General features: G+C 43.2%; 1 protein-coding gene across 1 annotated transcript in view; it reads left to right on the top strand.

Annotated features, from left to right (window-relative positions):
- Positions 1-26,395, top strand: part of BARX2 (BARX homeobox 2) — a 51,794-nt gene that overhangs the window by 16,242 nt on the left and 9,157 nt on the right. The window lies entirely within an intron of this gene.

Raw genomic sequence — 26,395 nt, forward strand, 5'->3', positions numbered from 1 at the left:
GCCCTCTCCAAAAGTTATGCTGAAACACGCAGGAGCCTACCGACAGTATGTACACTGTATTTATTCTTTCACTGAGTTTCTCATTCCTCATCTCCGGTCCTTTTTTCCTGTTAACCTTTCATTTGCTTTTCACTCTGTCCACTCTCTGCTACATATTACAAGATATATTTTTGCTGTATTCTCTCTCTCTCTGATCCTTTTTTTCAGTCTCTCTCCTAAGTGGAACATTAACCTGATGACATTTGAGTTCAAGTCAAACTTTCGAACCCATGAAGTCGAGTGGATTTGGAATTAGGCAAAACCAGTTTGCCCATCCCTCATTGTAAAAGGGTTAATCCTCTAAACTATTGAGAGAGAAGGGCAGGGAATTATGAAAGGATCCCCTGTTTTATAAGCGTTTATATTACCAGTGGTTGGATACTAGTAATAAGTAGGTTGCTCCTATGATTAATGATTGCTTTTCAACATGTTGACAATGGGTGATATGGTTAATTGTTGCAGAAGCCATTTAAGGGTACAGGCTTCTTATCACAACTGTGCTGGAAATTAGATGTTAATATCACACAGAATTATTTGTTTCCTGTGTAAATAATTTAATTAAAGGTAATCTTCTAAAGAGGAGGACATAATTGATCATGTGCCCTGTTTTCCTTCCTTACATTGTCTTAGGACCTGCAAGAATTTATTTTTTAATGTAGGTTTGTTTTTATATTAGAAATTCAGCTTGTATCCACCCCAGACATCTATATGGACCACTGAAGAACTAGTAAGATTATGACATCATGAATTAAATTTGATTTAGAAGAGAAATCATTTGAGGTCAGGCTCTTTAAAGTTTTTTGCTTGTTTTATTTTTTTTCTAACACCATTTTAGGGAAGAGCTGGGACCAAAATAATTTTGGATTAGGAGTGTTTTATTTTGATTTAATTTAAATTGATCTTTTGCTGACTTGAGAAATAGGACACTCTTAATCTAAAATAGGTGTATACACCCATAAATTTGCACTGAAATAATTGAGGGTGTGAATTAAAACTGATTTAGTTAGTTCAATTCCAACTTGGGTGTAGACAAGCTTTGAGAGACCTGGGAGGCAAGACTGCTTTTTAAGAGTTTTATATCCTCATACCTTCAACGAATGACTGTGAGAGCTCCCAGAACACGTTTGAATCTTTGGGTAAAATCCTGGCCTCATTGCATCAATGGCAAAGCTTCCAGGATTTCCCCCATCTATATTCAATGTTGCACCAACTTAACTAAAGATATATTTTTTAAACTAGGGCTGTCGATTAATCGCAGTTAACTCACGCGCTTAACGCAAAAAAATTAATTGCGATTAAAAAAAATTAATCGTGATTAATTGCAGTTTTCATTGCACTGTTAAGCATACCAATTTAAATTTATTAAATAATTTTGGATTTTTTCTACATTTTCAAATATATTGAGTTCAATTACAACACAGAATACAAAGTGTACAGTGCTCACTTTATATTATTACTAATTACACATAATTGCATGCTAAAAATGATAAACAAACGAAATAGTATTTTTTCAATTCACCTCCTACAAGTACTGTAGTGCAATCTCTTTATCATGAAAATGCAACTTACAAATGTAGATTTTTTTTTGTTACATAACTGCACTCAAAAATAAAACAATGTAAAAATTTAAAGCCTGCAAGTCAACTCAGTCCTACTTCTTGTTCAGCCAATCGTGAAGACAAACAAGTTTGATTACATTTACGGGACATAATGCTGCCTGCTTCTTATTTACAATGTTACCTGAAAGTGAGAACAGGCATTTGCATGGCACTTTTGTAGCCAGCACTGCAAGGTATTTATATACCAGATATGCTAAACATTCGTATGCCTCTTCATGCTTCAGCCTCCATTCCAGAAGATATGCTTCCATGCTGTTGACACTCTTTAAAAAAATAATGTGTTAATTACATTTGTGATTGAACTCCTTGGGTGAGAATTGTATGTCTCCTGCTCTGTTTTACCCACATTCTGCCATATATTTCATGTTATAGAAGTCTCGGATGATGACCCAGCACATGTTGTTTGTTTTAAGAACACTTTTACTGCAGCTTTGACAAAACGCAAGGAACCAATGTGAAATTTCTAAAGATAGTTACAGTACTCGACCCAAGGTTTAAGACTCTGAAGAGCCTTCTAAAATCTGAGAGGGAATAAGTGTGGAGTATGCTTTCAGAAGTCTTAAAAGAACAACACTCTGATGTGGAAACTACATAACGTAAACCACCAAAAAAGAAAATCAACCTTCTTCTGGTGGCATCTGTCTCAGAGGATGAAAAAGAACATGTGTCGGGCTGCACTGGTTTGGATTGTTATCGAGCAGAACCTATCATTGTTTTAAGAGGGGAGGGATAGCTCAGTGGTTTGAGCATTAGCCTGCTAAACCCAGGGTTGTGAGTTCAATCCTTGAGGGGGCCATTTAGGGATCTGGGGCAAAATCAGTACTTGGTCCTGCTAGTGAAGGCAGGGGGCTGGACTTGATGACCTTTCAAGGTCCCTTCCAGTTCTAGGAGATGGGATATCTCCATTAATTTAATTTAATCATCAGCATGGACGCATGTCCTCTGGAATAGTGGTTGAAGCATGAAGGGAAATATGAATCTTTAGTGCATCTGGCATGTAAATATCTTGCAACCCTGGTTACAACAGTGCCATGCGAACACCTGTTCTCATTTGCAGGTGACATTGTGACCAATAAGCGGGCAGCATTATCTCCAGCAAATGTAAACAAACTTGTTTGTCTGAGCGATTGGCTGAACAAGAAACAGGACTGAGTGGACTTGTAGGCTCTAAAGTTTTACATTGTTTTATTTTTGAGTGCAGGTTTTTTTAGATAATTCTACATTTGTAAATTCAAGTTTCATGGTAAAGAGATTGCACTACAGAACTTGTATTAGGTGAATTGAAAAATGTTATTTCTTTTGTTTTTTACAGTGCAAATATTTGTAATAAAAATAAATATAAATTGAGCACTGTACACTTTCTATTCTGTGTTGTGACTGAAATAAATATATTTGAAAATGTAGAAAACATCCAAAAACATTTAAATAAAAGGTATTCCGTTGTTGATTAACAGTGCGATTAATTGCGTGATTAATTGTGATTAATTTTTTAAATTGCGAGATTAATCACAATTAATTTTTTTAATCGCTTGACAGCCCTATTTTAAACTGATTTAGTTATACCAGTGGAAAAACCCTGTGTGGACACTCTTAAATCAATTTGAGCCTCCACATGAGCACTTTGCACAGTTTTAACTAAACTGATTTAAAAACTGTTTTTTAGCTAAACTGGTGCATCAAACCATTAGCTTCCCGAAATCCCCTAGGAAAGATACGGCAGGAGGACTAGACATATTATGGCTGATATTTCTAGAGGGAATTAAGATGTAAGAGCCCCCAAACCAGCAGCAACAAATCCACATTTCAGACCAACTTTGTGCATCACAAAGAACCCATAACAAGGTCACAATTTACTAACTTGGTATTTTTTCCATGTGCAGGTTGACTTCCAGGGCCTAATTCTCCTTTCATTTGTGCCAGTATATATAAGAAGCAGCCCCATTAATGGAGTTACAGTGGTGCAAAACTGGTGTAAATGAAAGGGTAATCAGCTCCTCTGTAGGCAGAACCTGCCTCTCAATGGAGCCTGATCTGAAACCCATTGAAGTCAACAGAAATAATCCCATTGACTTCAGTGGGGTCTGGATCAGGCTCTGAACGAAATGCCTGGTTATCATAAAAAAACCACGAGGCAAGTACTCCTCACTGTCAGGACCGGCTCCAGCATTTTTGCTGCCCCAAGCGGAGAAAAAAAAAAGAAAAAAAAGCCGCAATCGGCGGCACTTCGGTGGCAGCTCTACCGCCGCTGCTTCATTTTTCGGCGGCACTTCGGCTGTAGGTCCTTCCCTCCGAGAGGGACCGAGGGACCTGCCGCTGAATTGCCGCCGGAGACCTAGACGTGCTGCTCCTTTGCGTTGGCCGCCCGAAGCACCTGCTTGCTGCACTGGTGCCTGGAGCCGGCCCTGCTCACCGTTTTTGCTGATACAGACTAACATGACTACAACTCTGAAACCTGATTATCATAGACCTGCAAAGGGCAAGCCAAGAAAACCTGGAAATTCCACATCATTTGCTGTCAAACTGAGAGGATGCATCTAGTGGGGTTCCCCCACAGAGGCGGCGGAAGGTCCCGCCACCGAAATACCGCCGCGGTCGCCGCCCGCCAAATTGTAGTGCCCTATGCGACCGCCTAGGTCGCCTAATGGGTTGCGCCGGCCCTGGGTTCCACAGGGATGTGTCCTGGGTCAGGTACTATTCCATATTTTCATTAATGACTTGGATAATGGAGTGGAGGTTATGCTTCTAAAATCTGCGGATGACACTAAGGTGGGAGGGGTTGCAAGCACTTTGGAGGACAGGATTAGAATTCTAAGGGACCTTGATAAATTGGAGAATTGGTCTGAAATCAACAAGATGAAATTCAATAAAGACAAGTGCAAAGTATTTCACTTAGGAAAGACAAATCAAATGCACAACTACAAAATGGGGAATAACTGGCTAGGTGGCAGTATAGCTGGAAAGGATTTCAGTCCTGGGGGGTTATAGTAGATCACAAATTGAATGAGCCAACACTGTGGTGCAGTTGCAAAAAATGCTAATATCATTTTGGGGCATATTAGAAGGAATGCCAAATGTAAGACATGGGTGGTAATTGTCCTGCTCTATTTGGCACTGGTGAGGCCTCAGCTGGAGTACTGAGTCCAATTCTGGGTGCCACACTTTAGAAAAGATGTGGATCAAATTGGAGAGTCCAAAGGAGAGCAATAAAAACGATAAAAGGTTTAGAAAACCTAACCTATGAGGAAAGGTTAAAAAACTGGGCATGTTTAGTCTTGAGAAAAGAAGACTGAGGGGGGAACCTGATAACAGCCCTCAACATAGTTGAAGACTTATGAAGAGGATGGTGATCAGTTGTTCCCTGTGTCCACTGAAATTAGAACAAGAAATAAGGGGCTTAATCTGCAGCAAGGGAGATTTAAGTTAGAAAGTTTTTCCTAATATCTAACTAGAAGGGTAGTTAAGCTCTAGAATAAACTTCCAAGGAGGGTTGTGGAATCCCCATCACTAATGGTTTTTAAGAACAGGTTAAACAATCATCTGACAAGGATGGCCGATAGATATAATTAGTCTTGCAGCAATGCAGGGGATAGACTAGATGACCTCTCGAGGTCCCTTCTAACCCTATATTTTTATACTTCTGTGATTATTGTCTAATAACATATCAGCTGTTCTCAAGACATAACAATAAAACCCTGAGGAGTTGTCTGACCTGGCCAGTGATTGAAATTACAGGTGGGTCATATCACCTGTTAAGCTGAATCTTTGAAAGCACAGTAAAGGCTCCGGCAATGCAATGGAACTCCCAATTTTCAGAGTGCAGCAGGAAACTGACGGAACACCAGATCTTTCAGAGTTCCATCCAGCCCTGAGAAATCTGTTTGAGACGTGTCAAAATATTTGCATTGGATTTATGCCTTTAAATAATGATCATGCCATAGAATATGGGAGGGGTGGTTGATGCTTGGTTAAGTATGCTGCCTTCTTTCTCAATTTGAAAATTATAGATACGCACAAAGTGTTATTTTGGTTTGAAAATTGCGCACGGCGTAAGTGCCTATTATTGGAGGTGGGAAACCCATAAAGCACTGTCAGTTGTGCAATAGCAGCATACACAGATTGCTTGATTATTAGCATATATATTAATGGGACACTAAGGAATTTCATAATCATATGACACAAGAGAATTCTCAATGTGGTGTTCATGCAATTTACTTATGCGGAAATAGGCTTAGCAAACTGTGGGATAAGAATATCTTCCATTAGTGCCTTCCATTTGAGGATCTCACAGGATTTTTACAAGCACCCTTGTGTAGTAGGTACCATCCTTATTTTACACATGGAGAATGCAGAGGCACAGGGAAGTTAAGTGTCTTGGTTGAGGTCACACAGGAAAATCTGTGGCAGAGTCAGGAATCCCATCAGGTCTCACTCTTTCCAAACTCGTATCTGAACTACCAGACCATCCTTGTCTATCATGGGGCTTCTCAGAACCAGAGTAAACCATATAGCTACAGTAATATGCTGTTTTCTATTTCTTTCTTGCTGATATGCTTTGTCATTAATAATTAGTTCTCTACAGAGCCATAGATTTACCTACTGCTTCACAGAACAGCACAATATTAAATTCCACCGTGATTGATGCCTCAGAAAAAAACTTTAGATAAGTAGATATACAGATGAAAACTAGAAATGGGCAAAAAATGGATGCTTGAATCCAAACCCCTTCAATTGTTGAGGTGGGGAAGAGTCTCAAGTTTGGATACAAAACTGCAAGGAACCTATTTTCTAGTTCCAGTATTGATGCAGATGTGACTGAAACATCAATCCAACATGGCATGAATCTGGTGAGATCAGCCCACAGTATGAGTTTGCAGGACTTCAGCACCATAGATGCCAAATTCAAACCCTAGAGCTAATTAGGACTGAAATCTACCCCAAATCTCATCTGGATCTGGATAGAGATATGAACACTATGTTCCCTTCAATTAAAATAGGAAAAAAGTACTGCATCAAACTCTAACATGAGTGGTGGGTCATGTTCTCTGGAAGTCCTGGATTTCTAAGGCTCACTGATTGGAATTTCTGGCTTATACATGCTTGAATCCCTCTAACACAATGTTTCTCAACAACTGATCCGTGGACTGGTGCCAGACCCTGAGATTTCCCTGATACAGTTTAGGAAGGTAGCAAGCTGGTCCCTGGTATCAAAAAGATTGAGAAACACTGCCTAACAGACCTGTGGTCTATGCAGCTCTGTAACTGAAAGGCGAGATTGTCGTAGTGTTTTCTGACTCATGCAGCCTGGCATATTTCTATAGTGCGTTCCAAACATCAAAACTGACATTTTCAAAAGGGGCCACTCATTTGGGGTCTTTTAATTTCTGGGACATCTTTACAGCTGATATTTCAGAGAGGCTGAGCCACAATGGGAACTGCAGCTACTCAGCCATTTTTGAAAATATTGACCTAACAGTTATATCCAAATGAGCATAGTGCTTGTAAGAGTCTGCACCAACTTAAAAGAAAGATTCCCTAATATCACTAGTCAGGACCCCAGGGCGACTCCTCAAAGGACAGGTGATTTTCTGTTGTTTGTTGGTTTTTTTGCCGCCTTCTGCACCATATTTTATACCTTTTCCTTCTGCACCCTTGAGAATGGGGATGCTCCATCTGTCCTGACTTGCATTTGCAATGTCTTTCCCCCAAGAGAGCATTTCAGTGGAGAATTCTGGGCAGTGGGAGCTGAACATGTTCCCTTTTTGGGGAAAGGAAAGCAAAACATTTTGGGCCAAATGCTACCCTTTAGGATGTGCACATGGCCTTGATGTAGGAGGGAGTGGGTGGGACATGTGCAACTGAGGGCAGAATCTGGCCCTTTAAGTGGGAAATCTAGACTTATGGGGAGCAAAGTCCATTCTCAATTATATCCGGAGTAATCCTTTGACTTCTATATGGCACCAAGGTGGCCGTATCTCCTCTAACCTTGGATACATGGAGTGCATGGTAGCTCATGAGGACTCCTGCATCACACTTCTATTTCAACATAACCTCGCTGGGAATCCGCTAACCTCAGCCATGGATCAATCCCCTCTGCCTCTGAGCATGCCTTCAAACTGAAAACAAGCCTCATCCCTATTGCCTAAGCCTCATCCCTTAGGGAAGAAACATGCCAGTCCTGGTCTCCAATGCTTGGAATCCTGCCATCGCTTCATTTTCACAAGAGAGACCAAAGCTGTCACATGGTAACATTCTGGGAAGCATTAAGGATGTAGTACATGTTGTTCAAATGCAGATGGCAGGAGGGCTTGTTCCAGGTGAGCACTCTCAAAGTGGCCATTGCTCCTGGCATAGATCCATCTGCATAGGGAGGACCTTGTTCTAATCTCGCATCAGTTTCGACACAGAAGTAACTCCACCAGCTTCAACAGAGCTGCTACCCCTAGTTTCCAAGGTGTGCCTGAGATTAGAATTAGGCCCAGAGGATGCAAACCCATGTCTATTTTTTCTGTAGTAGACGTGCCTGGCCTTATTCTGCTCTCACACCAGAAGGCTTGAAATCAATGGGTTGAAATCAATGGATCCATCAGGTCCTCAGCTAGTATAAGTCAGCGTAGTGCTGACTTCAATGGATCAACACCAGGTTCCACCAGCCAAGGCTCTGGCCCACAACGTGTTTATACCAGAGCAAAATTTGTGTTGGTGATCAGCCTTGGTGTGTTTGTCTATTTATACAGTAGCTAATTATTTTGCCTATTGCTTAAGTGACATTTCCCTTCTGCAGATTAACTCTGTTGCAGCTTCTTCTATTATCCTCATACCGGCATCTATCTGCCTTGTTTTGGGGATAAAGGAAGTATTCAGTAGCGTGGTTTGACATACCCTCAACAGGTCTGCAGAATGAATGCAGCATGTCCTTTCCTTTGCTTCTGGGCCACGGCGCAGGCCAGCGAAATGGATGTGTTGGGACAAGCAGAATGAGAAATTCTGCCTGCAGATTGCAGGTATAACAGTCCTGGGTGTCCTGCCTCATATGGGACACTCCCATTTCAGTGTTAGAGTCAGGGCAGGAGGAAGGGTCAGTGATAGTGCAACATGCTAGCTAAGATCCCGATTCGGAAAGACTTATGCACAAGCCTAATTTTGTGCATTGTGAATAGTCCCATTGAAGTCAATGGAACTACTTACACTGTGTATAAGAATGGCCAGACTGGGTCAGACCAACAGTCCATCTAGCCCAGGATCCTGTCTTCCGACAGTGGCTGGTACCAGACACTTCAGAGGGAATGAACAGAACAGGGCGATTGTCTAGTGATCATCCCCTGTCATCCCATCCCAGCTTCTGGCAATCAGACATACGTTTTTCAGGATCAGGGCCTAAGTGTGTCATCTGCCCTTTACTGGCTGGTCTACATAGAGGATAAGAGCCTGCTAGTGCTACAAACAAAGTTACCCCCTTTCACTGAAATGGTACAGGCCTGTGTTTTGGTGCTAAAATTGGGTCATCAGTGCTAGAAGCCATGTTGCAGCAGTAGATTTTGATGAATTCGATATTAATAAATTTTAGCCATCTGAAAAATGAGAAGAACAGGAGTACTTGTGGCACCTTAGGTGCCACAAGTACTCCTGTTCTTCTTTTTGCGGATACAGACTAACACGGCTGCTACTCTGAAACCTGAAAAATGAGATTGTTTTATATGTCTTAAGTCTATTTTGTTGGTGTACGATCAAAATGAGAAGAACAGGAGTACTTGTGGCACCTTAGAGACTAACACGTACATGTGTGTACTACTGCTCTTATTGGATGAAATGAAAACGGCTCATCCATATGTCATAGGTCTTATACTGCTGATGGCCAGGGGAGAGTCTCTTTTCATTCAAATGGCAGAGGCCTGAGGGTTTGAAGCTTCCTGTGTAGTCACGGACATGTTACAGTAGGCTTGAATCTATTTGTTCTGAACACATCACATAACATTTAAAGGAAACGCAAAACTGACAACATCATCATCATCAACAACAAATGTCAGGACTGGATGAAATCCCGGAGCTAATGGAGTCTGGCCCCAGTCTACACTCCACGTGGCTATGGATTCCAACATGAATGCTCTGGACTTCTTTGAATAACACTGCTGTTGGCAGTATGAGTATCTTTATCCCTGCTGTATGTTGTTCTTTCATTACCCAGCCACAAGGGATTTGTCTCTCTTCTAATTGACAAACACAAAGGATGGGAAGGTTGGACAAAACTCGCTCATGTATCATTTGCATCCTTCTAAATTGCATTGTGTGTGCAGCTGTTCAGTCAAATCGCCCACCGAGTTTATTTTTGTCCCAGAGAGGAAACAGAGACGCGTGTTCTCTCTATTAGGGCAGATCGGAGATCAAAGAGTCATATATGCAGCTCAGGAGACACCTTTGCTAGGAGGTTTTGGGTTGGAGTGAGATTATAACAGGACGACATTTGAGATTATAACAGGCAAAGTTTTAACCAAAACTCAGCACATCTCTAGCAGATTTACACTGGCACCTGTTGAAATGCTCCTTTCATTTCATTCACAGAAAGTGGGGCGTCTTCCAAGAAAGCAAGAATTAAAAACCGGTCACTGGCCCAGGAGATAAAAGCATTTTCCACAAGGCCTGACAAGCCAATATTAAACGGATCTCTGTTTAGCGATAATTAAACTCCATTTCTTCCCTGGTGTCACTCACCAATTTGGTTTATGCCTCTGAAGCAGGAAGAGGCAGTGACATTTATGGCCAGCTTTTTGTTGGCACGAAAGACAAGGGTGGGCTTGTGAAACCTGAAGAGTGCTTTTGTGTGCGCTGCTAGTCAGCTGTCCAAAGTTAGTGTTTGCTTATGGCTGTTGTGATAACAATTAACAGAACAGGAAATAAAGGACTGATTGATTTATGCACACACAGCATGATGCATGTAATTTAGACACAAACAATGCCATACAAAGTGGGAGTTGACCTGCCTTTCAAACGCGTTTCTAGGGGCACTTCAGGGTGTTGCTTTTCAACCAGTAAAACCCCTACCAGGCTACTTTCCGCCACACTTAGGGACAATGGGCCCGTGCAAGGGAGAACTCACCACAGGATGTGCTCCCCTTGCAGCTGGGCACGGCCTAGCAGTCTCTCCTCCTCTAGCACCTTCTGTTGATGGTCGCTCCTGCCCTGCAGCAGTCTGCTTCTTCTTGTGACTCAGCCCTCCAGCCTGAATCCCACCTCTCTCAGGGTAACAAAGTCCAAGCAAATAACTGTCCCAATCCTTATGTCTGGTCTTCAGCCCTCAACTCTGGGGTCACTGTACCTCTTCTCTCAGGACTTTCAACTGCCCTTCATCCCCTTCTTAGGGCCTCCCACTACACTTGGTTCCAGTCTAGGGACCCTATAAACCAGCAGCCCAGGCCTGCTCCATCAGACTGTGTGCTGCTACCACCCTACCACAGCCTGTCAGTGGGCCTCTCCCACAACCCCTCGAAGTTTCCCCCTTCTTTCAGGGCCATGACTCACAGACTCTTCCCTGAAATCCCCCAATAAACCCCAAAACCCAAAGTATAAACGTAACCCAACGTCTGCCCTCCCCAGGTTTGACCTTTCAAGCCTCTGAAGTTCCCCTTGCTCTGTTCCCCAGTTGAACGCCTCACAGGGCTCTCTCCCTAGGAGTCCAGATCCTGCCCTTTTATCAGGGATCCTCGTCACTGGAGGTTGTTCTACTTCCCATGGCTGCTCCATGTCTCTCCTGGCCTCTTGCCAGACTCTGCTACTCAAGAGAGGGTCCCCGAGGCTTCTTCTATGACCCTGCTGCTCTCTCAAACGCCCGGAAAGGGACTGTAGCAGCCTTTCCCTCTGTCCCTGCAGCCTCTTTCTAATCTGTGCTTCCTTTCATTATAGTCACTGCCCAGCTCCATCTTTAATTAGGCCAGGCTCACCCAGCTGGGTTAATTGGCCACGCAGGCCAACCGTAACCCTTTCAGATCTAGTATGGAAAGATTACAGGGCCATCGTTATGTCAGAATAAAAGAGCCTCACCAACTCAAGCTAAATCAAAGGGGGCGCTTTATTCCAAACTAAAAACATTTGCACACAGACTTGCACTGAAGTAACAAAAGGTGCTCATTCAAACCCTTATTATGGTGCAAGTCAACCTCAGCCGATTGAAGTCACTAAAACACAGGATTGGGGACTTCAATGGCAGAGTCCAGGGAAGGGTCTTGCGGCCTGCATCATGCAGGGGGTCAGACCAGATGATCATAATGGTCCCTTCTGACCTTAAAGTCTATGAGTCTAAGTGTGCATGTCTGTAGACCAGTCTCTGTTCTGACGGCCTTACGCAGGTGCACTGGCAGATCCCTGAGTCTGAACGGAGCTCAGTGGAACCTGTCACTGTTGTATATGAATGCCTCACGATCATTCTAATGGGGAAGCATTATCCCCATTGTACAGAGGGATAGAAAGATTAAGTGACTTGCCCAACATCACCCAGGCAGTCTGTGGCAGAGCAGGATGATTGATCCTGGGTTTCCAAAATCTTCCTCAATGCCCTGAGGTTTCTTTTCATCTGACTGTCATCTGTGTAAGACAGATGGTTGCTGTGGGCTAATCTTGAGTACACTGAGAGCTGGATCTCCTCCATGCAATATTCCCTTCCTCACCCCCAATAAACAAGACTAGATGCTGTTTGCAAATCATTTCCCCGATTATAAGCATTTGGTTCTGTAATCTTTTGGCTACTTTGATTTACTAAACTCGGTCCATAAAACTCTGAAACCTAGAGCAGGATTTTATCTTGGTAATGGAGGAAATAGTTGGCCAGAATATTTAGCATGACTTAGTTCAAGAGAATGATCTTTAAATTGAAGTTAACTTGCTGGAGCCAAAAGGTACCTCGATTCAGACATATAGAGCCCTGCAAATCTGTGGATATCCACGGACCATGTTTGAAGATCGGGGATCGGATGTGGATACAAATTTTGTATCTCTGCAGGGCTTGACAGACGCAGTAAATGGACAGATGGCTTGTATCCCAGTAACTTTCCTGCGTTGTCCAAATGCTGTGGTTTACAGAGATGTGCTTCCTCTGGGACTGACATACCCTGGCCTTAAAACTCCCTCAGAGTCCAAACACGAAAGGTCTGGAATAGGAGCTCATACAAAGACCCTCTGCTCATTTGGAACTGGTTCCAAATGACATGGCTTCAGGCCCATTCTTCTTTCTAGGGAACATAAGGGGTGACCCTCTGAGGGTTGTGAGCACCCCGCCGATTCCCAGTGAAATCAATAGGATTTGAAAGTGCCATGTGCCAATTGTAAAGAATCCCAGAAAGAGTCGCTTTCTTCTAACACTGGTCAAGAGACTTTATTAGGATAAAGAAAATTGTGTCACCTTTAAAATTATTCTGCTTCTCTCTCTCTCTCTCTCTCTCTCTCTCTCTGTGTCACTGCTTCTGCCTAGAACCTTTCCCCAGCCACCTCACCTGTGCTGCCTCCTGCTACAGATTTAAAGAAACAGCAGACACCTCCTCTAAGATGGTGCTCATCAGCTTTCAGGATTGGACCCATACGCAGCTATGGAGTAGAGATTATCGTAAAGGGGCATATCCTTCCAAGACAGAGATTGTGGCTTGACTATATGAAGCAGGATAGATTAATTAGGAAAGCAGTGGGTATTTTCCTTAGAAATGGTTAGTCCCGAATCACTTGTGCTGTGACATTTGCTACACGGGATTTCTTGAGAGCCAACCTGATGGTTTTCTTAAAAGCTACTTTTGAAAAAAACATCCACCTTTATTTATAAATTTCCGTCTCCAGTGAGGGTAGAACAGACTCTGGAACGCTCTCCAACTTGACAGGGAGCTTGGGATAGAAGATGCTATACATAACAATAACAATTCACCTATAGTGCTTTTTCTATCCTTAGACCTCAAAACACTTTAAAAAGTGTGGCTAAGCACTATCATCCTCTGAGATTAGGAAACTGAGGCACAGAGTAGTTAAATGAGTTGCCCAAGGTCAATGGCAGAGGTGGGTCTTCTGACACCCTCCACCCCCCATTCAGTGCCCCACTCATACTGCTTCCTGAATAGCACAGAAGTACAAAGCATTATTATTATTATAGGCAAGAGTTAGTGGCATCCTTCAGGGCTCTGCATTCAAGACCTTTATGGATTTTGGATTGAGTATATTAAAGTAGAGTTAGACGCAGGGGGATGAGCTATCTAATGCAGGGTTTTATACCGAGTTACCTTTGCTGCAGTCACCTAGCTGAGCGCTTGCTCTGGGAGTTTCTTAGACTTGTCCCATGTTCTGGGCTAATTAGTTAATGTCTGTGCAGCTCCTTGAAGATGTAAAAAGCATGGCATAAATATTAAATGTAATTATAAGCAAGTAAGTATTAATTATCCTTCTGGTTAGATTTTGTTAAGGCCTCCAAAGACCTTGAGGCATGGGTGCCTCAATACATTCACACTTATTAATTAGTATTATTATGTAACCATTAAACAGAAACATTGAGTTGATAAGTTGCTAATGGGGATGGGCCTGAATCAAAGCCCTGGCTCTCATCAGCTCCAAACTTTGTGGAAATTTCATGTGCGGGTCAACTCCTAAATTGGGCCAAACCCTCCAGAACTTTGGGAACGTTCAGCTATGGAACTGGATCTGAATTTGTCACTAAGTCCTATGCCTGGTAGATAAATGTATATGCAGTTGATTTTTATGGGTTTATTTATTTGCATTTAATTTCTGTGAAGCACATTGAAGAAGAGCGCTGTTTAATTGCGAGGTATTATTATACTAACAACAACAATTAATATTTACACAGATTAGGATAGTTAGACTTCTGCTTGCAATTGATTCCAGGTGCAGAGTTGTTGACACAAAATTGAAATCTGCTTTTAAAAACTGTGACCTTTACCTCTTACGTAGTCAACTACTTTCAGCTCTTTAGACTCTATAGTGACATTTACTGTAGGAAGCCCTAAGATAGCTTAGGGGTTTGGGGGAGAGGGATAGCTCAGTGGTTTGAGCATTGGCCTGCTAAACCCAGCTGTGTGAGTTTACTCCTTGAGGGGGCCATTTGGGGATTTAGTTGGGGATTGGTCCTGCTTTGAGCAGGGGGTTGGACTAGATGACCTCCTGAGGTCCTTTCCAACCCTGATATTCTATGATTCTATAATAGCTGGATACCAGTATATCCACACTTTCCCTTCCCTGGCTCCTTCCTCAATAGCTTCAGAATATGTGGCAACTTGCAATTTATGAGAAATGAACAATAACAGCCATGAATATTGTCAAGGCAACACACTGCAGAGCTGGGCCCTAATTCTCTTGTGTCTTGCACCATGTGTTGTCATTTACTCCAGTGCAAAGTGGATGTAAAATACCACCAATTCCAATCTGTTAGCATTTTTAGACCCTACATTGGAGGTGTGTAAAGCACTACACAAGGTGCAGGGCAACAGCGAATAGGGCTCTTGGTCAGAAAATCGCAACAACAGCTGAAAATGGGCATTTTAAAGAGAGTTTCCACAAATGTTTGTTTTCTTCCCATTCTCCTCCAGCTCAGGACACACGGGGTGAAATCCTGGCTCCGTTGAAGCCAATGGGGACATTGCCATTGATTTCAATGGGAATCAGGATTTTTCCCAAGGGAGAGAAACCACTTGTTACTGAGAAGCCCTTTGATACTTGATTGGATTGCACTGAGCTTTGGCAACACTTGTCTTCCTTGTCACGCTAGTAAAGCTCAGTGGACTGAAACTGAAACGGTATACGGTGCAAGCTGTACCTGTGAACTCCAATGGCGAGCTGTTGGACTGTGCACCCAGCGAGGAACCTTGATGAAAATGATTCTCTGGCACCAGCAGGAATGAGCCTACGCTTTTATTTGAGCACTAACTGCTGCACGTTTCCCTCCAGCCTCCATGAGACTGATGATTCCCATGGCGCTGTGGCCTTTGGCTGAGTCTTGGGGCTATTTTTGGAAACTTTCAGAATGTTCCAGGAGTGCCCTTCGCCGCTGCACATGTGCTGAATCTTAGCTACAGCAGGCCTTTGGGTGCAACCAAAAAACAGAGAGCCAATTAAAAATCCTGGCTGTGAGACCTCTCTGCTCATCCGAGTGACTGTGCTCCCATGTACCGATCCCGAGGAGTATAGGAATTGCAACCAGGTGCAGGCCTGGAATAAAGTAAACTCATCTTCAGAACCCGTGTTTAATACATAATAACTAGAGAAGGGCCTGAGCTGCAAAGCTGAGATCTGGTTCCAAGGCCTGGGTCAGAGGATTCGGATCCAGAGTTTCAGTTCAGTCCATTATACAGATGGGGGTCAGCTGAAAAATGCAGGTCTGGATCAAAATCTGAACTGTTCCTAAATTCTGGGTTATTCAGATCTCAAAGCTTGGTCACTCATCATTAGTAGTCACTATTTCATGGCTGACTTCTAAACCAAGTAACTGTACACCCAGCAAGTGTGATTTACCCATTGTTACCCAACATGTGCCCTGTCTTCACTAGATTTTGTTTGGCCCTGTAATTCCTAACAGGTGCAGCTCCACTGGCAGAAACTGTACTGTACTGGTCATGAGACACACACAGACTCAGGTACGTTTAGTATTGTATCATCTAATCCTATTAGATGAAACAATGGTAACAACAGCTGCACCCTCTCTACACCACAGATGCAACCGCTGGAGTGAATTCATCCCTGATGTAAATCCACTCAGGCTCATGGTTTGAAACTAGGGGTAGACTTGGCTCTTTGTTTCTATGCTGCATTGTGCACTGTTTGGGCCAGATCCCCAGCTGGTTCAATTACTTCAATGGACCTACACTGACTTACCCCAGCTGAGAATCTGGCCCCGTATCTTCAGTTATTGTAACCTCCTGGTTCATACTGATGACTATGTTGAGGGATCTGGTTAGTCCCAGAAAAGCTTTAGTATCTTAATTATTCCTCACGTTAGTTGGAATCTCTGGGTGTAACATTGTTGCTGTTATTCAAAAACCCGATGGGAACCCTTTAACTCTGCCTGGTTTGGGCACAAATATCCGAAACTAGAGAGGGAAAGATATGGCATCCTGCGGAAAACTTAAAATAATTACTGAAGGTTTTTGGATGCAGCAGCAGCTGCTGCTGTCTGATCAAGCGTCTGTGAGAGTCTGTTCTTAACATGATAGAAACCTTAAGGAAATTATCTCTAGAAGATAGCCCATGTGGCACAGGGATGCTACCTACCATCAGCAGGTTTGGTCAATGGTAGTAACTGCCTGAAGGCCTGATCCTCCTCTCAGGCCATGTGTACACTATGAGTTATGACAGTGTAGATATGCTGCTGTAGTATGGCTGCTTCATATATTGACAGAAGGGAGGGATAGCTCAGTGGTTTGAGCATTGGGCTGCTAAACCCAGGGTTGTGAGTTCAATCCTTGAGGGGGCCACTTAGGGATCTGGGGCAAAATCAGTACTTGGTCCTGCTAGTGAGGGCAGGGGGCTTTAAATATGGAGATATCCTACCTCCTAGAACTGGAAGGGACCTTCAAGTTCTAGGAGATAGGATATCTCCATATTTTTTAAAAAAAGGAGTTTTTCCATTGCTGTAGGTAATCCATCTCCAGTAAAAGCTTTGCTAAAGTCAAGGTATATCACATCCACCGCTTTCCCCATATCCACAGAGCCAATTATCTCATCATAGAAAGCAATCAGGTTCATCAGGCATGACTTGGCCTTGGTGAATCCATGTTGACTGTTCCTGATTACCTTCCTCTCCTCCAAGTGCTTCAAAATGGATTCCTTGAGGACCTGCTCCATGATTTTTCCAGGGACTGAGGGGAGGCTGACCAGTCTGTAGTTCCCCGGATTCTCCTTTTTCCCTTTTTTTAAAGCTGGGCACTATATTTGCCTTTTTTCAATCGTCGGGGACCTCCCTATATCGCCACGAATTTTCAAAGATAATGGCCAATGGCTCTGCAATCACATCAGCCAACTCCCTCAGCGCCCTTGGATGTATTGCATCCGGCCCCATGGAATCCAGTATTGCTAATCTAAAGGTTCAAAAAGCATAAACCTGGACCCCCCTCAAATAATGAAATTGGTCTTAAAAAATCAAGAGATATTTTAAAAAGAAATTATACATGCTGGGTTCTTTTTATTTGCCCTTTGAATTTTGAGACTTTCGGGTGCACTTGGGTCACTTTTTGTAACTTTTCTCTGCAACCATAAGAGTTCAAATCATACTTTTTAAAAAACTGAAAGCTGAGATTCCCATGCAGTCCCACAACTCCAGGAGCCGGGGCCTACAACGCCAAATATCCTGAGACTTGTGATAAAATTGTGTGAACTGGCAAAACTGGGAATATCCATTGCAATGCATGGCTGTACAGGCAACCTAACAGAAGTCTGCGTGGCAGGTGTTTCTTTGCTTAGCGTTATGAATCAGGAAGAGGTGCCTATCTGAGCAACTCTGACAATCACCTAAAATATACTAATCCCCAAAGAAACAGACAGCATCTCCATATCCTAGAATAACAACTAAATAACCAGCAACACAGCCATAAACCAAATCCCCCTATAGATCACCCCCAACAGTACCTACTTCTTGAGCAGCACTTCCAAAATGATGAGCATTCTGCCATGCCCTGAAGATTGACAGATACATGCTATTGCAGACCACAGTGGGGAATATGTCCTAAAGAAAAGGGGCCTGACAAAGAATGCTCTCTGGGGGAAGCCCCTTCACAATTATACTGAGTGGGGGAGCCAGTTCTTGTGTCCCTGCTAATCTGTTGTGGCAGTATGGCACAGTGAGAGAGGTGCTGCTGCAGGTAGGAAGGTCTGAAGACATGTAAAGCTTTCTAGTTCAATACCAATGGCTTACCCTCTGCCCCAAAATGTGTAGGCAGCCAGTGCAGATCTTGGAGCACCAGTTGCCTATGCTCCCAGCAAGAAATTCTGCAGCCTGCTGTGTTCTGCACTAACTTTAACTTCCAAATGGATTTTTCACCTCAATGCCTCCTTCTGTGATGGGAGTGTTCTGTGTGTGTCTCTCTCTCTCTCTCTCTCTCTCTCTATATATATGGAAATAGGTCATTAATAGACAAGGTCCTAATAGATGGTGTTCAAGAATCTGTAGCATATTTTGAGGCTAGGAACTGTCAAGAGATTTTTAAAAAGTATACATAACACATTTTGGGATCTTTTTATTTGCCTTCCATTGCCAGAGCATTTAGGGTACAGGTTTTCCAGCGTTTCTCTGCCACCACAAGGGCTGGAACCTTAAGTTTTATTTTTAAATAAAAGCTGAAATTCCAAGGTAGTAACCAAACTCCGACAGTGGGAGCTCCAGCTTGAAGAAAAACAGCGCACATAGTGAGACTTGCGATAAGATTGCATGAATTGGCAACGCTGCTCTTCACATTCAGACCCCTCTTAAACACATGCTTCTCCCATGCTCCTTACCGTGAACCAAGCTTATTTGTGTGTATGTGTATTGACTTGTTTGGTGCAACAGGTGATCTTGGACAGAGAGCCAGACAACAGGCAACATATATATTATTGTCATTCCCCTTTCTCCTTGCCTTTGAATATGTGTCTGTGCGTAGATTGTGACCCCCCTCTGAACACCATCTTTCTCCAGCATTTGGAAGTCGCCTGGCAAATATTGGATGCTGCCCTGATTGCATAATAAATAATTTATTATAGAGTGTGCTGGTCCTAATATGAGAACTTAGGTTTCCTTGTACATTTGAATATGGGTCATGAAGGAGAGGGCCTATAAAAATGTAACGTAAGAGCTGATAAGACAGAATATAGGAAATGTCCTCCTGGGGAAGTGGGGCATTGTGTGCCTGCCAAAGCCTTGGGCTGCTGCGGCACACCACAAGAGGGGAGAATGCACAGAAGGGTTCTCTGCGTGGATTGAAAGAAAAGAGGCGTCTATGGATAATTCTGCAGCCAGCACCAGTGTGGCTGGAGCAGGGAGGGATACATGACTGCTCCCCATGCCAACAAGGCTGAAGGGAGGTGTTACCACTGCTGCCCTCCATCTTGATTTCTGCTGGGTGGAAAGGGGGTGCTTTAGTTTATGTCTGTGGCTCCATAGAAGGCCTGTTGGCAGAAGCTGCTAAGGGGGGTGGTGAAGCAGCATGTCCTATGCTACCTTGATCATACTACCTCCCTCCCCAGTACTGACCAGTTCTTGCACAGCACTAGCCCCCGCAGTGCAAGAGAGAAACTGCTGTGATGGCCTATCCTCCTGGGGGTTTGCTCTCCAAGGACCCTGCACTAAGGTTTGCACTAGCGTTTTGGCTGCTGGAGCAAACCGGGGTTAGTTCTCCTGTTGGGCCAGATCCTCACCTCCCACTTCAATAGAGCTTCACTAATTTACACCAGCTGAGGGTCTGGTCCGTGAATAACAAATGCTCTTGGGGTGAAATTCACCTTTGTGCAGAGAGCAGGCCCAAGGACTATGTACCACCTAGAGCTCACTTAAAGGCCAGATCCTTAGCTGGTGTAAAATGACTTGGATGCTGATGTGCATGAGCTGAGGATCTGGCCTGAGGTGGGACTTAACTAGACCATAGGCTTTGTGCTGGTCTTCTGCCCCAGGGTGAATTTCACCCACTGCCTGTTTGCTCCAGCGCTAACAGCCTCAGTGGGATTTTCAGACGCACTCAGCATTGGCGTAATCCTGCTCCTATTGAAGCCAGGGGTAAAACTCCTATTGATTTCAGTCGGAGCAGAATTAGGCAACCCCTGAGCGAATATGCAAATGATTTCTCTTTCCTTATTTCTAAGCAGGGCTGATCCAAAAAATTACCAGCAATTTTTGAACAGAAAATTGGATTTTTGATGAAACAGAAATTTTTGTGGAAAGTATTGGCTTTCTTAGAACATTTTCAATATTTTTGTCAGAAAAATGAAAAATTTCAGCCAAAATTTTTGGTTGCTGCAAACTGATTTCGTTGTTGTTCTCTTTTCAGTTTTTTGATGAAAATTCCCCATTTTCTGCTCAGCTCCATATTTAAGGTTTCTTTTCTTCTCTTCGAGGCTAGATCTTTTCTTCCTTCAGGCCGCCTGCACTTTCACCGCAGTCTGCAGCTGATCTTTCATTTGGAAAATGAACTAAACTCCTTTTTGGTTTCCTTTTGTTTTGACACTTAGGACTGGGCAGATTTATAGACTTTCCTGTGTCGTAAGTTCATTTTCTTCTTTTATTTACCTTTCGCTGCAGCGTGTTCCGAGTGAGATCTTATTCTGCCTCCGAGCTGAGCTGACCTGCCAAGGGGAGCTGATCCATAAATCTTTTCTTCCTTCTTCTTTCTTTCCAAAACAGAATTAGCTGACTTTGCCCAGGAGGAGAAACTGTTCTACCATTGCCGGCAGCCAAACAGTGCAATTAATTAGTGCTTTCCCTTTTCTCCCCTAGTTTGTATTTGTCTGTGTCAAAGGTATGCAGCATAGATCGCACAGCGCCCAGAGGTATAGGGGAGAAGAAAAAAAAAAAAAGATTTGTCTGAAGTATTTAATTTTCATGAAACTTTTGAAATGTGATCCACTGGGGGTTGTGGTGGTATATATTTATCATGTCCAGTGGTCACAAGGAGTTTAATCAAAACCTTCCAACAGATGGTTGGAGCTGACTTCAGGTCGGTCTGATGAAAAGCAAGTGTTTTCAGTTCCTGTTAGTACATTTGGGCTCAGAAACGGTTCAGGGGAACCTGATTCTCCACTGGCTTGTACCTTGTGTTCACATCTGTGGGAAGTGGATGTAACACGCTGCCATAGGGATCTGAGTTATGCCTGAGAAATGAGCCTGTTTTGACTGGTAAAAATTCTCATTCTGGATTAAATCCTTTTGGGGAAATGGAATGATTTTCCTGCTGTTTTCTTGGTGTTCATGATGAAAAAAAAATCCTTGTGAATTCTGAGTCTTTTTGTATTTTGTTATGAATATTTTACATGCCTCTAACTAGGAACCAGGACTCCTGGGTTCTATGCCCTGCCGCGGAGGTACTATGTGGCCTTGAGCAAGTCAGTTAACCTCACTCTGGCTCATTTATTCACCAGTAAAGTGGACATAGTAATAGTCATTCATCTCATAAGGGCACTGTGAGGCTTGACTGATTTCTTTTAAAAACACTTGGAGATACTCAGACTAAATGTACTATAGAAATTCAAAGTATTATTATTATATGACAGCCCGTGGACAAATCAGCCTTAACATCTGGTCACTTCAGAGACAGATACAACCAGACAGTCCAGCCGTTGCTGGTGTTGGGTACAGTGATATGGAGAAATCTATAGTCTGTATCCAACTGAAACTGTTCAGTAAGACAGAGCTACCGAATGGAAAAACAGCTGTCTCAGCTCCTTTACGTTTGAGACCGAGCAAGTCATGACAGCACTGAGCAGACGGAGACATTTGCCAATATTTAATTTGTTGTAGATTAAGAAATTGCTTCATTTCCACAATTACTGTGTCTGTCTAGAGAAGGATCCAAACACTTTTGAACTCTGCGATGTTCAGAATCTATGTTTGAAATCCAGAACTGTTTGGATTTGAATTGTGCAAATGGCATCTAGATACCATAGTGACTGAAACCTTATCAATGGTATATCTAGATAGAACAGGAAGGGCTTTGCATCCAAACACCCCCAACCTTTGAGGCACCTCGATTCAGATCAGTTTGTACCCTAGCTTTTTACTTTATGATCTAGAGCCTAGATTCTTCAGTGATCAATGCTCTATAAATTTACCTAGCTAGACAGACCCATGGGGCCTCCTCAACATCTCACTTACACCTGTATGACTGGGATTTTGGGAGTTGGGTGCCTAACTCCCTTAGGCTCCTTTGGAAGTCTCAACCATGTCACTCTGCTGGCTACAATGCCGCTACTCCTGATGTAAACCAGTGAAAGAGGAGACCGAGGCTCATAGACTTTGACCTATTTTTGTAACTGTAACCTTCCCCAGACAGTGTCAGTAGTCTCAGATCCCAAGTATCTTTCTGAGTGCTCTCCTTGCTGTATCTCTCAACCATCCTGCATGGCAAATTCTCCTTATGCCTTCAGAACTAGGGATGAGAAATCTGAGAAGCCTTGTCAGGTGCTGGCGTGAAGATGAGGCATCTTCACTGAATTATAGAAATGTAGAGCTGGAAGGGACCTCAAGAAGTCATCTAGCCCATCCCCCATGCCAAGACAGGACAGGGAAAGAAAGACGCTTAAACATGAAGCTTTCATTGGGGCAGAGACCATCTTTTTGTGCTGTGTTTGTACAGCACGTAGCATAATGGGTTCCTGGTGTATGAATAGGACCCCTAGATGCTATGGAAATACAAATAAAAATGATTATTTACTATTATTATTAATAATGGTCAATTAAAGAGATGCTGTTACAATTGTTTGGCCCAATATTTGACCTACATTTTTTTTAATAGTCCTAAATAATAAATGAATAGAAAATAGTTAGAGCCAACAGCTCTGACAAGCTGTTTACTGCCTAGCACTCGTGAGCAGTCTGACAATAGCAAATCCTTATTTGCGACCCAGCACTCCTGGATAACAGACCAGATTTTCCAAAGTAAGTAAGTAAGTGCTCCCATATAGAGACCAAAATAAATAGGCGCTGAGCTCTTTTGAAAATCTGGCGAGAGGTGTCACAACAGGATCTGCTGGGTGCTGAGCACTTTGGAAAATATGTCCCTTATTTAGGGGTTTAAATGGGAGTTAAGCGCTTTGAAATATGGTCCCACTTGAGGGGACTGAGTACTTGAAAATCTGGAACCATGCTCTTGTGAAATCTGGTCCCTTGTGCTTCCCAGCATTCATCAGCTGTCATACAATAACCAACCATTGTGTCTTACACGTATAGGCCAGTGATCATGGTACAAGGAAGGAGATTCCCTTTTCCCCTTTACATATTCCTCTTACCTAAGTAGCTTTCGGCAGTCTAAAGAACAATCCCTGACGTCTGAGTTTTTCCTAGTTCTGGGAGCTGTTCTAGCCCTCCCACTGTGCAGCCCCATGTACCACCCTTAACCCGAATTGGAAAGCAAATATCACTGATTGCTCGGCTATAAAATACCCTTTGCTAAGCTCCCTACAGTCCAGCCCCTTGTAAAAATGCTTCCCTCTCAAGGTTTCAATCAGCTGGAGCCTTTCAGAAGTTTCTGAGCTTGGGTGATTTATTGCTCTTTAACAGTCTTGCTTCCCTGCTACACTGGAAACACGCAGGGCTGTAAGGGAGAAAGAATCAATTAGATGTCTGGTTGTGGCCAAAAGCCACCTATGTGCAAGAATAGGAATGGCATTTTGGGGCTCTGAGAAAAGGTTTGGAGTGTGAGCCCTGCAGCAGCGCAGGGAGATCTTTGGCTCCATACCAGGGTTGGGAAGCTGTTAACCAAGACCTCCTGATATTGGAGTAGGAGATAGAGTGGGCCATATCCATTCCTGTGTTGGCACAAGGGATGGTGCTTGCCCTCTCCCTATCCTGGGCCTGTGGGGGCTGTTAGGGGCCCTTGAGGGCTGCCCTATTATAGCCCAGCTACTATGGCCCCCATGGATCATAGCAGCAGGACAAAGCATAGGACTGCCACTCCGCCAGCGTGTCTTTGGTCCCACCCAATGTCATCGCCTGTGCCAGGGCTTCCTGCCAGGCAGGGCAGGGGTAGAGTTGGCCCCATGGTTCCTGCAGAGGGCCTCCTGCATTGGGGGTATTCTCCTAGTGGAGGGCCTTGCACCTTGTTTGCCCTGGTGTAGCTGGCACAAAGGAGGCTGCAGGCTGGGGGCAAGAACATCGCCATTCATAATCCACAGTGGCAGAGAAAGAAATGGCAGTGGCCAACTGGCAAGATGGTTCCCATGCAGTGGGAGAGGTTCTGCCCTCAGTTATTCCCATGCAACCCAGCTGGTGTCAATGAGGCTGTGGAAGTATCCGTGAAGGGAGAATTCAAGACACCAGGCACTGTAAAGTGAAGGGTTGAGTTCTACCTAAACTTACCCTCTTTGTACAGCCATTGGTGGGCAAATCAGGGCAGAATTTGGCCCAGCAAGCTGGTAGATTTGTAAATCACCATTGTCACGAGGTGCCAAAGGATCCATAGAAACAAAACATCACTGTTTTTCCCCTCTTATTACACCAGTTAATGGTCGTTTGTAAATTCTTGCCTTGTCTTTTCTTGGATTTCAGGTCTTGTTTTTGTTTCAAATTGATTAAAGTTTTGATGTGGAGGGAAAAATAGTGGTAGAGATCACAGCAATCAGCTGGGTTTTGTAGATTGCTGCAGCTACTGGAGAGGTTTGGATAGCACTGCAATCATTTAGTCAGATCTGACTAAATTCAGCCATCATTCTTAGAACTGCCCTTTTTAAAGACTTCACCATGATTATGTAATTTTTGATTATCGAGCTGCTAAGTGCTGGCTTATTCTTTGGCTTGCTCTGCGCTACTCACCATGGGGAGCGTGACTGATTATGTCTGACACCCCTGTCCTCCAGCTCAGAGGACAATAATAGAATCTAATCCTGGTTGCATGAACAATGAGATTCTGAAAGGATAATTTATCCAGAAAGAGAGAAACTCACAGGCTTTTAACAGCATTTGTAACGTGATTGCTCATTCTCTGAGCCAGATGGTCAACCCCTTACTCTCAATGGTGAAAAGTTGCTCATAGAAGTAGTCCCAATGAGGTCCACAGAACTGCGTGTGTAAACAGGTGCTCATCAGTAGGTGTAAGAGGTTCACAGTCTGGCCCAATGATGGTACTCAGACCTGGCCTTTCTAGAGTACCATTTGTCTGAAGCTCTCAAAGCACTTTACAAACATTAATGCATTAAACCTTAACTCCCTAGGTAAATCTTAACTCTGAGATAAGGATTATTATTCCAGTGTTACAGGCGGGGAAACAAGCACAGAAAAGTGATGTGACTTGCCCAAGATCACACAGCAAGTCATCTGTAAAGCAGTGAATAGAATCCAGGAGTCCTGACCCTACATTTCTTGTTCCTATTGCACCACAATGAAACATACATCCCCACTAATTGGTCCAGTTTCACTATACAAAAGTGTCAGAGGATGCCTGATTTACAGGGTTTAGGAACTGGGATGCTGCTGAAGTAGACTCACGCCTGGGTTGGGAAGCGTGGATCGGAATCAGAACTTCCACTAGCGTTTGGGCATGTTTGGATTTGATGTTCCAGAATGGCCCCCTAGCCACAAAGATTGGTGCTTGAGCCAGAGCTGAACTTCTGCCTAGTTCTGAGGGTTAGTACAGCCCTGATGGTCCAGTCTGGGCCCATTTCTAGGGATTCATTCAGCGTCAACAGAGAAGGAGAGTTCCACTGGTTAAATGACTGACGGGCATAAAGTTTGGTTTGATTTCGTCTCTCAGTAAACTAGATGGTAAAGTGAACCATCTCTACTGCATATATCACTCAGGACTAGAACTGAGCAAACAATGGTTTTTTTGGTTTGGTAGCTGAACCTAACAATCCAAAAAAATCATCATTTTGGGTTGACCCCAAACCATATTTTGTTTGTTTTTGTTAAGTTTAGTTTTTGGATTTTTTTAAAACCTTTTTATTTAAATAGATCTAATTACATTTAGAAATGAAATCTTGTTTTGAAATGAAAAATCAAAATGTTTCATTTTTGAAAGTGTCTAAATGAAACATTTCAGACGTAAAAAAAAAACCCCTCATTGTTTTGGCCAAAACTATTTGCCCTGTTTGAT

This window comes from Trachemys scripta, chromosome 21, assembly GCF_013100865.1.
Source record: "Trachemys scripta elegans isolate TJP31775 chromosome 21, CAS_Tse_1.0, whole genome shotgun sequence".
Classification (NCBI taxonomy): Eukaryota; Metazoa; Chordata; order Testudines; family Emydidae; genus Trachemys; species Trachemys scripta.